The sequence below is a fragment of the Aotus nancymaae genome, unplaced genomic scaffold (assembly GCF_030222135.1).
Source record: "Aotus nancymaae isolate 86718 unplaced genomic scaffold, 86718_ANA_hifiasm-v0.15.2.pri h1tg000012l, whole genome shotgun sequence".
Taxonomy (NCBI): Eukaryota; Metazoa; Chordata; class Mammalia; order Primates; family Aotidae; genus Aotus; species Aotus nancymaae.
In genome coordinates this window covers 15,087,109-15,097,573 of record NW_026988423.1, presented here as the reverse complement: position 1 = coordinate 15,097,573, position 10,465 = coordinate 15,087,109, and the positions used below count along the sequence as shown (strand labels likewise).

General features: G+C 42.7%; 1 protein-coding gene across 1 annotated transcript in view; it reads left to right on the top strand.

Annotated features, from left to right (window-relative positions):
* Positions 1 to 309: 309 nt before the first annotated feature.
* The window catches only part of RDX (radixin), a 100,318-nt gene continuing 90,162 nt past the window's right edge, over positions 310 to 10,465 (top strand). Inside the window, exon 1 of the mRNA XM_064375401.1 lies at positions 310 to 458. The gene's annotated coding sequence lies outside the window, so the exon portion shown is untranslated. The remainder of the gene's footprint in view (positions 459 to 10,465) is intronic.

Sequence of the window (10,465 nt, the reverse complement as noted above, 5' to 3'; positions counted from 1 at the left end):
CTCGACCGCAGGCTTCGCCCGAGCCCAGCGCTGTCAGGAAGGGCTAGACCCTGCTGCGGGTTCGCCCTGTTTCCCTGGGGACTCCCGGACCCGCAGCCTCCTCCCTCGCGTTGGCCGGCTGGGGATCGCGACCCCCGGCCACGCCCGGAGCCAGGCCTACGGCAGCGAGCCCGCAGGAGGGGCGGGGCGCGGGCGGCCCCAGGCGGCGGCGTTGGTGCTCGGGCCGCGGCGCGAGGCCGGCCGGCCGGCGGGGGAAGGCGGGGGGCGCCGGGCAGCCCCGCCTTTTCCCCGAGGAGGTGCAGGGCGGCCATATTGCGGAGCTGTCTGCGGCGGCGGCGGCGCCTCTAGTCTCCCGCGGCCCAGCGCTCGCACCATTGCCTCTCCCTCCCTGCCGCAGCCGCGCCGCCGCGCAGCGCCTCTAGCCACACGCCGGCGGGTAGGAGCCGCTCTCTCTCCGGGTAAGCCGCGGCGCCCTCCCTTCCCCCACTCCCCGCTCCCAGTTCCTCCGGAGACGCTGAGGTGGCGGCGAGAAGTTGCGTGGCCCGCGCTGCCCGGCCGTGGCGCCGCCGCCAGGGCCTGGCGCGCCTCCACTCGCGCCCCGCCGGCCGAGGCGCCACCGTGGTAACGGCCCGGCCGGCCAGGCTCCTCCCGGGGCTGGCGGGGACCGCGAGGCCCTGCCCGAGTCTTGGTGGAGCCGTGGCCCGAACGTGCCCGGCCGGGCCAAAGTCGACCCTCGCCGCCGCGCGATTCTCCTCTTCTCTGGGCGCGGAGTCAGCCTTCAGCGTCGGCCTCGGACCCCCCGCGCCCTGGGGACGGTGGGTTCCCGGGTGCCTGCAATAGGGCCCGGGCTGGCATGGCCCCGAGGGTTGTTTGAAAATCCAGATATTCAGCGTAGGCAGAATTCGATCTTGCATTTATTAAAACTTGTCTCCCGGCCTCCAGTTTGAAAGGAAGGGTGTTAAATTACTAGAGAGCGTGCGTTCCGCCCCAGTGGCAAAGGGGATGCTGCTTGACAGGGTTTGGGGCGCCAGCCGCTCCCGCCTCCCGCACCCGCCAGGCCAGGGCCGCGGTTCCCGGCCGCAGCTCTACCTGCTGCTATTGCAGCTCTCGGAGCCCAGTAACTTTCTCTGGCCCTTGAGGCCGCTCAGTTTAGTGTCTCAGACCTCAGCAGACAAGTTCAGTACATAATAGCACTCTTTCCCTTTGAACGATTCTAAACTCAATTCCCTGACTAACTTTGAAAGGGGGCAGTGCTTCCCCCCGACCCCAGTTTAAACAGACTACATCATTTCCTAGACAGATGTCATGTTTCTTCAAACATTCCCAATATTTGGTATTTCTTTCTTTCTTTCTTTTTTTAATTCTACCACTAAGATCCTAGGAAACAAGGTATTTTTTTCTTAAAGAGTAATTATTAGTGACGTTGGAAATGTGTTAAAAGCCAACTTCATAAAAATCTATTTTAAAATACAGTTGAGATTTTTGTGGAAGACACGTTGCTGAGGAGCTCGGTGGCAATCCTGTGGCTCTAAGACTGGCAGGATGTAAATGCAAAAGCCCAAGATAATAAGAGTTTATTTGATAAACGAGTACTATGACATAGACATTGCAGTCTTTTGTTTACGGAGCATACATTTTGTTTCTTTTCTTTTTTTTTTTTTTAGAACACTAAATACTCTTTTATATGACTGATGGAGCTAAGAATGAACAATTACCCCGTTCATGTTGCCGGATAAATAATGGCTTGATCCATTTGCCAAAACAGCATCATTGGATTTGAGAAAGGAGACTAATATTCAGGATTGCAGTTTTTTATTTTCAGGATTTGCTTTCCCCAGTGTGCTTTATCTACCAGGGACTAATACTTCAAATACAGCAACATGTAAAACACGCCTTTTGAAGTTAATAGTATGCTGTAAAGAGGATTGCAATGACTTTGTTTCTTGGCTTAATCACTTTCTTATATGTGATGGAATTTAATAAGCAGTTGGTATATTATTAGTGAGGAATGAATAGGCATTGGCATTCTTTACGGTTTTGTTTAAGTGAGACAGAATTTGATTATAGCATTGAAAAAACGTTGAGTTCTTGACCTTAGGAATCACATGCAATGTTTTGTTCACTCCTGTATCCCCACACGTGAAGAGTATGTAGGAGAGACTCAGAAGTAGCTGTAGAATAGGTGTAGTTAATTTGGGTGTAGGGAAAATATGTTGAGTCTTTTTTTTTTTTTTTTAAATTATAATTACTTAGCTGAAAGTCAAATTGATTATTTTTCTTTTAATGGTAAGAAATGATGGACTTTGCTGTTCTTTCCTTCCTTTGCTAAATCTCAGTAGTCTCAGGGATGGGAAACGGGTTGTTTTTTGTTTATTGGTTCACCATTCCCAAGAGCAGAATTGGATTTTTTTTTCTTTTTTTTGAGATGGAGTCTCTCTCTGCTCAGGCTGGTGTGCAGTGGTACGATCTCGGCTCACTGCAACCTCCGCCTCCTGGGTTCAAGTGATTCTTGTGCCTCAGCCTCCCGAATAGTTGGGACTACAGGTGTGCATCACTCACTATGCCCTGCTAATTTTTGCATATTTTAGTAGAGACGGGGTTTCGCCATTTTGGTAGGCTGGTCTGGAACTCCTGGACCCCAGGTGATCCGCCTGCCTCGGCCTCCCAAAATCCTGGGATTATTGGTGTGAACTACTGCACCCAGGTGGAATTAGATTTTATTATTAATTTTTTATCTTGGACAGGCTGTTGTAGTGTTGAAATTTTTATTTTACTTGCCGTTCTCAATCTTTTAACCTACTGTGTGTGATCTGATACAATAGAGTCTGAAACGGTGAATGATGGTGGGAATCTTGTTTTTTCCATCCATTTTTAATTTAATGCATTTTAATTTATGCTATTAATGTTTAAAAATGGGATCAAATTTTAACCAATATTTCATGTAGACCAAAATTAAAAAATTTTGTTTTATTAAGGTTGTGAAGACTGAGCTGTGCCAGCGGAGTTTATCTGTAAGGTGTAGCTAAATACAATTTCATGTTGCTGCTGTGAATCTGGGAAGTCAAATAAGTCACTCTTGGGTGGCAGGGACCTTCCTGCAGATCACTAGCTGGCAGGCAGTACTTAACTGATACTACATCTGGGGTACAAGATTCAGTGGAGCTGGATTGGGTTGCTATGTACTCCACCATTAAAGTATTATTTTAAGTCTCATGGCATTACGGGTCCATCTAAAGGCTGTTCTGGTAACTTCCTTGTCTGCTGCAGCCAGGGTGTGTGCTTATTCTTTGGTGGTAGAGGTGTCTAATCTAACCCCAGAGAATTCCTCAATTTCTAGCCTATATTGGAGAAATTCCGTTTTTCCTACTTTAAGTTCCTGGTATATTTCTTAATATTTATATTGAATGTATAGTTTGAGCCATTTTAAGAACTATAAAAGTGATATATTTTATGGCAAAGTTTAAAAACCCAGAAAAATATAAAGGGAAAGGTCAAAGTCTTCCTTACTCTCTAGAACACCCCAGCCCCTCTCCCAGTCTTGTTTTCCATAGGTAACTGCTGTTGGCAATTCCTTGTTTATGGAAAATGCCAGTAGGTATGCAGGGATAAACATAGACTTTATATCCCTTTTTTGTGATTTGAAGATCTTGTTGAAATAGGGTTATATTGTAAGAAACATTGAAAGGGTGCTTATTAACTTATATTAAACATTTAGTAAATAATATTGTCATGTTTTCATCATTTGAATAAAAGCACACAGTAGAATTTGCTACACTAATTCTCAAGTGTATATATGTGCAAATTTGTTTATATACAGATTTTCTTGATTAATGATTGAAGATAAGGTTTACTTTTTGTCTTTCTAGTGTATGGCATATAATTGACAGTCAGAAATGGTGTCTTTAAGAAAAAAAAGGGTTTATGATTTGGGGTGGGAAATATCCACACTTTCCCTTTATGGAAAAAGTTTGCCAACTTCTTGGAAAAAACATCCTGTTGAAAGGGTATTTTAGATATGGTATTGAAGAAAGGTACTGTATTGTTCATTTTCTCTAAGATTATAGAATTTATAAAGCTGTGAATTTCATTATTAGTAATTGAGATAATGGACTGTTTTCTTCTGAATTTATGGCTTTCAGGACCTTAAATGTTTTTTTAAAAATTTATTTGTGGGGCCGGTCGCGGTGGCTCACGCCTGTAATCCTAGCACTTTGGGAGGCCGAGGTGGATGGATCACCTGAGGTCAGGAGTTCAAGACCAGCCTGGCCATCGTGGTGAAACTCCATCTTTTAAAAAAAAAAAAGAAAAAAAATTTATTTGTGAAAAGTTTAAGTCAACTAGGACTGAGTGCAGGTAAATTTTTTTTTTTTTTTAATTAAAAAAAATTTTTTTTAAAAGACGGGGTTTCACCATATTGGTCAGGCTGATCTTGAACTCCGGACCTGAGGTGATCTGCCCGCCTTGGCCTCCAAAGTGCTTGGATTACAGATGTGAGCCACCACACCTGGCTGAGTGCAGGTAAATTTTTGAAGTGAGCACTCTTAAGTTTTAAGCCCTTAGGTCATTTATGATGCTTTGGCATCAGATAACAGAAAATTCTCAAACTGGCTTAATCAATGAGCAAATTTGATGTCATTTAAAAAATTTTTTTTTTAAAAACAGGATCTTCATCACCCATGCTGGAGTGCAGTGGCGCTGTTACAGCTCACTGCAGCCTTAACCTCCTGGGCTCAAGTGATAACTTTAAGTTTCTCCCACCTCAGCTTTCCTGGTAGCTGTGACCATAGGCGTGTGCCACTATGCCCAGCTGATTTTTTTTTTTTTTTTTTCCGAGACAGGGCCTTGCTCTGTTGCCCAGGCTGGAGTGCAGTGGCGTGATCTCAGCTTACTCCATCCTCCGCCTCCAGGGTTCAAGCGATTCTCATGCCTTAGCTGTAGCTGGGATTACAGATACACGCCACCAAGCCTGGCTTATTTTTGTATTTTTAGTAGAGACAGGGTTTTACCATGTTGACCAGGCTGATCTCAAACTCCTGACCTCAAGTGATTCACCTGCCTTGGCCTCCCAAAGTTCTGAGATTACAGACATCAATCACTGTGCCCGGCCAACAGCTAATTTTTTAAAAATCTTTTTTGTGGAGTTGAGTATTCAACTATATTGCCTAGGCTGGTCTCTAATTCTTAGGCTCAAATGATCTTCTGCCTTCAACTTCCTGCCTCGGCCTCCCAAAGTGCTGCGATTACAGGCATGGCCAAAATTTAATGTCTTATATACTAAAAGTCCAGAGGCTCAAGAATGGTTCAACAGTGACATCAGGGACAAGGACCCCTTCTCTTTCCAACTCTCTTCCCTGTGATTTTCCCCATTAACTTCATACTAAGACTACCCTTCCCTGTTCCAATTTGGCTGCTGCAGAGGAATCAAAATGCTGAGGTTGGGGGATCACTTGAACCTGGAAGATCAAGTCTACAGTGAGCCCCTTGTCCCATTTTGGCTGCTCCATCCCATCCAGACACAGCAATATCCAAAGGAATAAGAGGAACTGTCTCTTTTCCAGAAACTCCCAAGCAGATGTCTTCTCAGCCTTGTTGGCCAGGATTGGGGCACATTCCATACCTAACCAGTCAACTGGCAAGGGTAATGGAATTGCCCTTTCTTCCAACTCTGTTCCTAATAATTTTCTCTTTTTTCTTTTTCCTTTCTCCCTCCACCCCTCCCTCTTTCACCATCTCCCTAGGTGCCTCCCTCTCTGTCACCTCCCTGCTGCTGGAGTGCAGTGTTATGATCATAGCTTACTGTAGACTTGAACTCCAGGGCTCAGGCAGTCCTCCCACCTCAGCCTCTGGAGTAGCTAAGACTACATGTGCATATCACCATGCCTGGCTGATTTTTAATTATTTTTAGAGATACAGTTTCACTATGTTGCCCAGGCTAGTCTCAAACTTGTGACCTCAAGTGATCCTCTTGCCTCAGCCTCCTAAAGTGCAAGCAACCATACCGAGCTGCATTATTTTCATTATTCACCTATATCACGTCTTTGTTTCTTTTTTACCCCCACCCAAAGTCATCTCCAAAATTGATCCATTACACATGTCGTATGTAGTGAGCTCATATCTTTGTGAGTACCAACTTCAGTTAAATTATGAAAGGAGAAGTGTTGATTCCTGTTAAAATACTTGACAAATTGTGGTCCATGGGCTAAATCCAGCCTACTGCCTGTATTTGTAAATAAAGTTTTATTTGAAGACATCATAGCCTACTTGTTTACATATTCTCTATGGCTGCTTTCCTGCTACAACAGTAGAATAGTTTCAGCAGAGACTGTATGGCTTACAAAGCCTAAAATGTTTACTTGCCTGGCCCTTTACAGAAAAAGTTTGACAACCACAGCTTTAAGATGTCAGTCGTACATTCAGACAGTTATATGCCACGTACTCTGCATTTGAGGACGGAAAGATGAATAAAATACTGAGGAGTTCTCACTCTAATGGGAAGATTGATGTGCCGTATTGTATTCATAAAGTGTGTTAAGTGCTATTTTTTTTTTTTTTGAGGTAGTGTCTGTGTTGCCCAAGCCAGAGTGCAGTGGCTTGATTATAGCTCACTGGCCTTAACCTCCCAGGCAGAAGTGATCCCTCTACCTCAGCCTCCCAAGTAATTGGGACTATCGTGGCTTGCCACCACTCCCAGCTAACTTTTTTTATTTTTTGTAGACATGGGATCTCACCGTGTTGCCCAGGATGGTCTTTAAACTGCTGGGCTCAAATGATCCTTTGGCCTCGGGCTCCCAAAGTGTTGGGATTACAAGTGTGAGCCACCACACCTGGCCAGTTAAGTGTTGTCACAGTGGTGTGTATAAATGAATTGATATTCAGTGCAGCAGTGTTTTAAGCACAGTCTTCTGTAATGTGGGTTCTGTAAGTTAACCAGAGTGGGTGTGTTTATAACCAAAAATCCTGGTGAGTACATGGAATAATGTGGATACATGAATGCAACAGAAGGATTCTTTTTTTTTTTTTTTTTTTTTTTTTTGAGACATAATCTCTCCCTGTCGCCGGGTGCCAGGATGGAGTGCAGTGGCGCAATCTCGGCTCTGCAACCTCCACCTCCTGGATTCAAGCAGTTCTGCCTCAGCCTCCCAAGTAGCTGGGACTACAGGTGCTTGCCACCATACCCAGCTAATTTTTGTATTTTTAGTAGAGATGAGGTTTCACCATGTTGGCCAGGATGGTCTCTATCTTTTGAACTCGTGATCCGCCTGCCTTGGCCTCCCAAAGTGCTGGGATTACAGGTGTGAGCCGCTGCGCCTGGCCAGAATTCTTGTTTTTTTTTTGTTTTGAGAGAGAGTCTTACTTTGTCACCCAGACTAGGGTACAGTGGCATGATCTCAGCTCATTGCAACCTCTGGCTCCCAGGTTCATGCAGTTCAGCTGCCTCAGCCTTCTGAGTAGTTAGGACTACACATGTGCTCCACCATTCCTAATTTTTGTATTTTTAGTAGAGATGAGGTTTTGCCATGTTGGTCAGGCTGGTCTTGAACTCTTGACCTCAGGTGATCACCCACCTCAGCCTCCCAAAGTGTCGGGATTACAGGCTTGAGCCACTTTGCCTGGCCGTAAAGAGCTTTTGTTCATCCCTGTGTTCATGTTGGTTGTCTCTTCTTAGTGATGCTTATTAGCTTGGTCATTTTACAACATAAAGAAGGAGAGGAAACTATTGCCTTTGACAATAATTAACAGAAAAATTAAAATGAGTATTATGTGTAAGATTAGTTTACCAACAAAGTCAACAAACGTTTTGAGGCCCAACTGTGAACCAGGCAGTCTATCAGTTTGTCTAAAAAGTTACTATCTAGAAAATTAGAAGCTTAATTTTTTTATAGTGATAGAACTGCCATGTAGCCTTATTGACTGTATTAGGAAATATTGTCTAGTTATAAGGATATTTAAGAAACATTGACTTTGTTCTGTTTTGAAAATAAGCTATAATATCTGATGTTTCAAACCATATCAAGGGGAGAATTATTTGTGAGAATTATTTTGTGTTTGCTTCTTTCCTGTTATATAAGTGACTTGCATGAGCCTATCTTCGTTTTTCCATTTCTAAACTTTGTTTTTTTTTTTTTTGAGACGGAGTCTCACTCTGTCGCCAGGCTGGAGTGCAGTGGTGTAATCTTGGCTCACTGCAACCTCCGCTTCCTGGGTTCAAACAATTCTTCTGCCTCAGTCTCCAGAGTAACTAGGACTACAGGTGTGGGCGACACCATGCCCAGCTAATTTTTGTATATTTAGTAGAGATAGGGGTTCACCATGTTGGCCAGGATGGTCTCGATCTCCACCTCGTGATCCACCCGCCTCGGCCTCCCAAAGTGCTGGGATTACAGGCGTGAGCCACTGCACCTGGCCCCCCATTTCTAAACATTTTTATGTGAATTTTTAATGTTTTCTTAAGAGTGAAATGAGGAAGTTGGACTGGATTTAGCTTTCTTTTAATATTTAATAATTGCAAATGATAATGTATTATTTTCTGCTTACCTTAGGAACAATACAGATACAATTTTGCTTTTTAAATTTGCAGAACTCTTAGAAGAGATCCTAAATTCAGTGTAAAACTTTGGTATTAATTTTGCAGTTCAGCTTTATAAATTTTAGAAATTTGCTTTACGTTTTCACTAACATATATATATGTATATTACTCACATGTTGAATATTTCATTTCCTTGAAAATATCCTTAAACGAGAAATCATTTCTACATGAGCAAGACTTAATATCTTATTTAAAACTGCCTCTCACCCTTACAGGAAATCCACTTACAGAGGTGATCATACCAGTTATTAATGTGCACTTAAAACATCTTTGAGGTAGTCTCTTGACCTGATAACAGTAGAGGAGAGAGCTTTAATAGCTGACTTCTTGAAAACCCCTAGTAATTGTTCGGAATGAACTTGTCTAGAATGGCATCTGAGAAAAGTAGAGTAAGATAATTAAAAGAGCCCTAGATTAGGATTTAAAAGGACTTCTGATTTTGTTAAGTAGCCCTCTAACATTGAGCAAGTCATCTATTCGAATCTTAATTTCTTTTTCAGAAGAATGAGAGATGTAACACCTGTCTTGGGCAGGAAGCGGGAGGGCAGTTACTGTGAAGATTAGGAAATGTAGGTAGAGTGGAGAGTGAGCATTCTACAAACGCTCCTTGTATTCACTACCCTTCTTACTTTTGGCCTTATTTCTTGCAAAATGGAGCTAAAAATTCTTGTCCTCTTTGCTTCACTTAGGGATGACATGGCATTGTATAGGTAAAAGTATATTACTATTGCTATTAAATTTAGTATTAACACTGAGCTAACAGCATAATAAGCATAGTTCTTTGTATATTAAAGGTTTTAAACCTGGAGACCTATGGCCTTGAATGGGGAAAAAGTTACATCTTTATTTTTACATTTTTTTCTATTATGAATATAGACAACATTAGCATTAGCAGTACAGTACCAGAGACTGTGTCTATTTTTTTATTTAATTTTTATTTTTTATAAAGATGGAGTCTCTGTTGCCCAGTCTGGAGTGTAGCTGCATGATCACTTCTCGGCTGAAGTGACCCTTTGGAATAGCTGGGGCTACAGGCACACATCTCCACACTCAGCGAATTTTTTTATTTTTTGTCGATATGGGGGTCTTGCTACATTGCCCAGATTGGTCTTGAATTCCTGGCCCCAAGCCATCGTCCTGCTTTGGTCTCCCAAATTGTTGAGATTACAGGCATGAGCCTCCACACCCAGCCTGGAGACTGTTTCTATTAGTAATGGTAGATACTTTAATAATACATTAAAGCTGTCTCAAAATAACATACTGTTACTTAAAGTATTACAAAAGAAGCATATATATTACTATAAGTTTGCGTTTCTTATGCTTTGATAATTATATTCCAGTGTAATTGGTTTCTTTTTGTATTTTGTGCATGTATTTGTAACTTGGTGAATTTACAAATTGGCAGTAAATTGTCAGAGGAGTTCTCTTGGAATTTATTGGTCTGTGGAGAGACCACAATTATGTTCAGAGGTTCTGAGTCTCAAAAGGCAGAAAAACATTAAAAAAATTAAAATTAGGTTTAGAGAAAACAATATCTCAAAAGTAAAATCAGGCAATCTGATATGAATTATTGATGCTTCAGTGTTGGCACTGCATGGACCAGACTTTATAACACCTGTTTTACCACCTGGCAGGTGGGAGTCTTGTGCCACTGACTTAACAGAGCTCAGTGTATTAAGGGTGAGGCTATTTTTTTGTTGTATTAGGTAAAAAGGAGACTGTCTGAGGGTCACCCTCAAAGTTAAAGAAGAGAATGTTTATTGTGGCTATTTGATCTCTAATGTGTGGCACTGTGTTTGAGTACATATTCATAAGAGTGATTTTCTGGAAATGGGAGATGTTTGCTGGCTGGCAGCATCTCTCAAGATGACTTGCTGG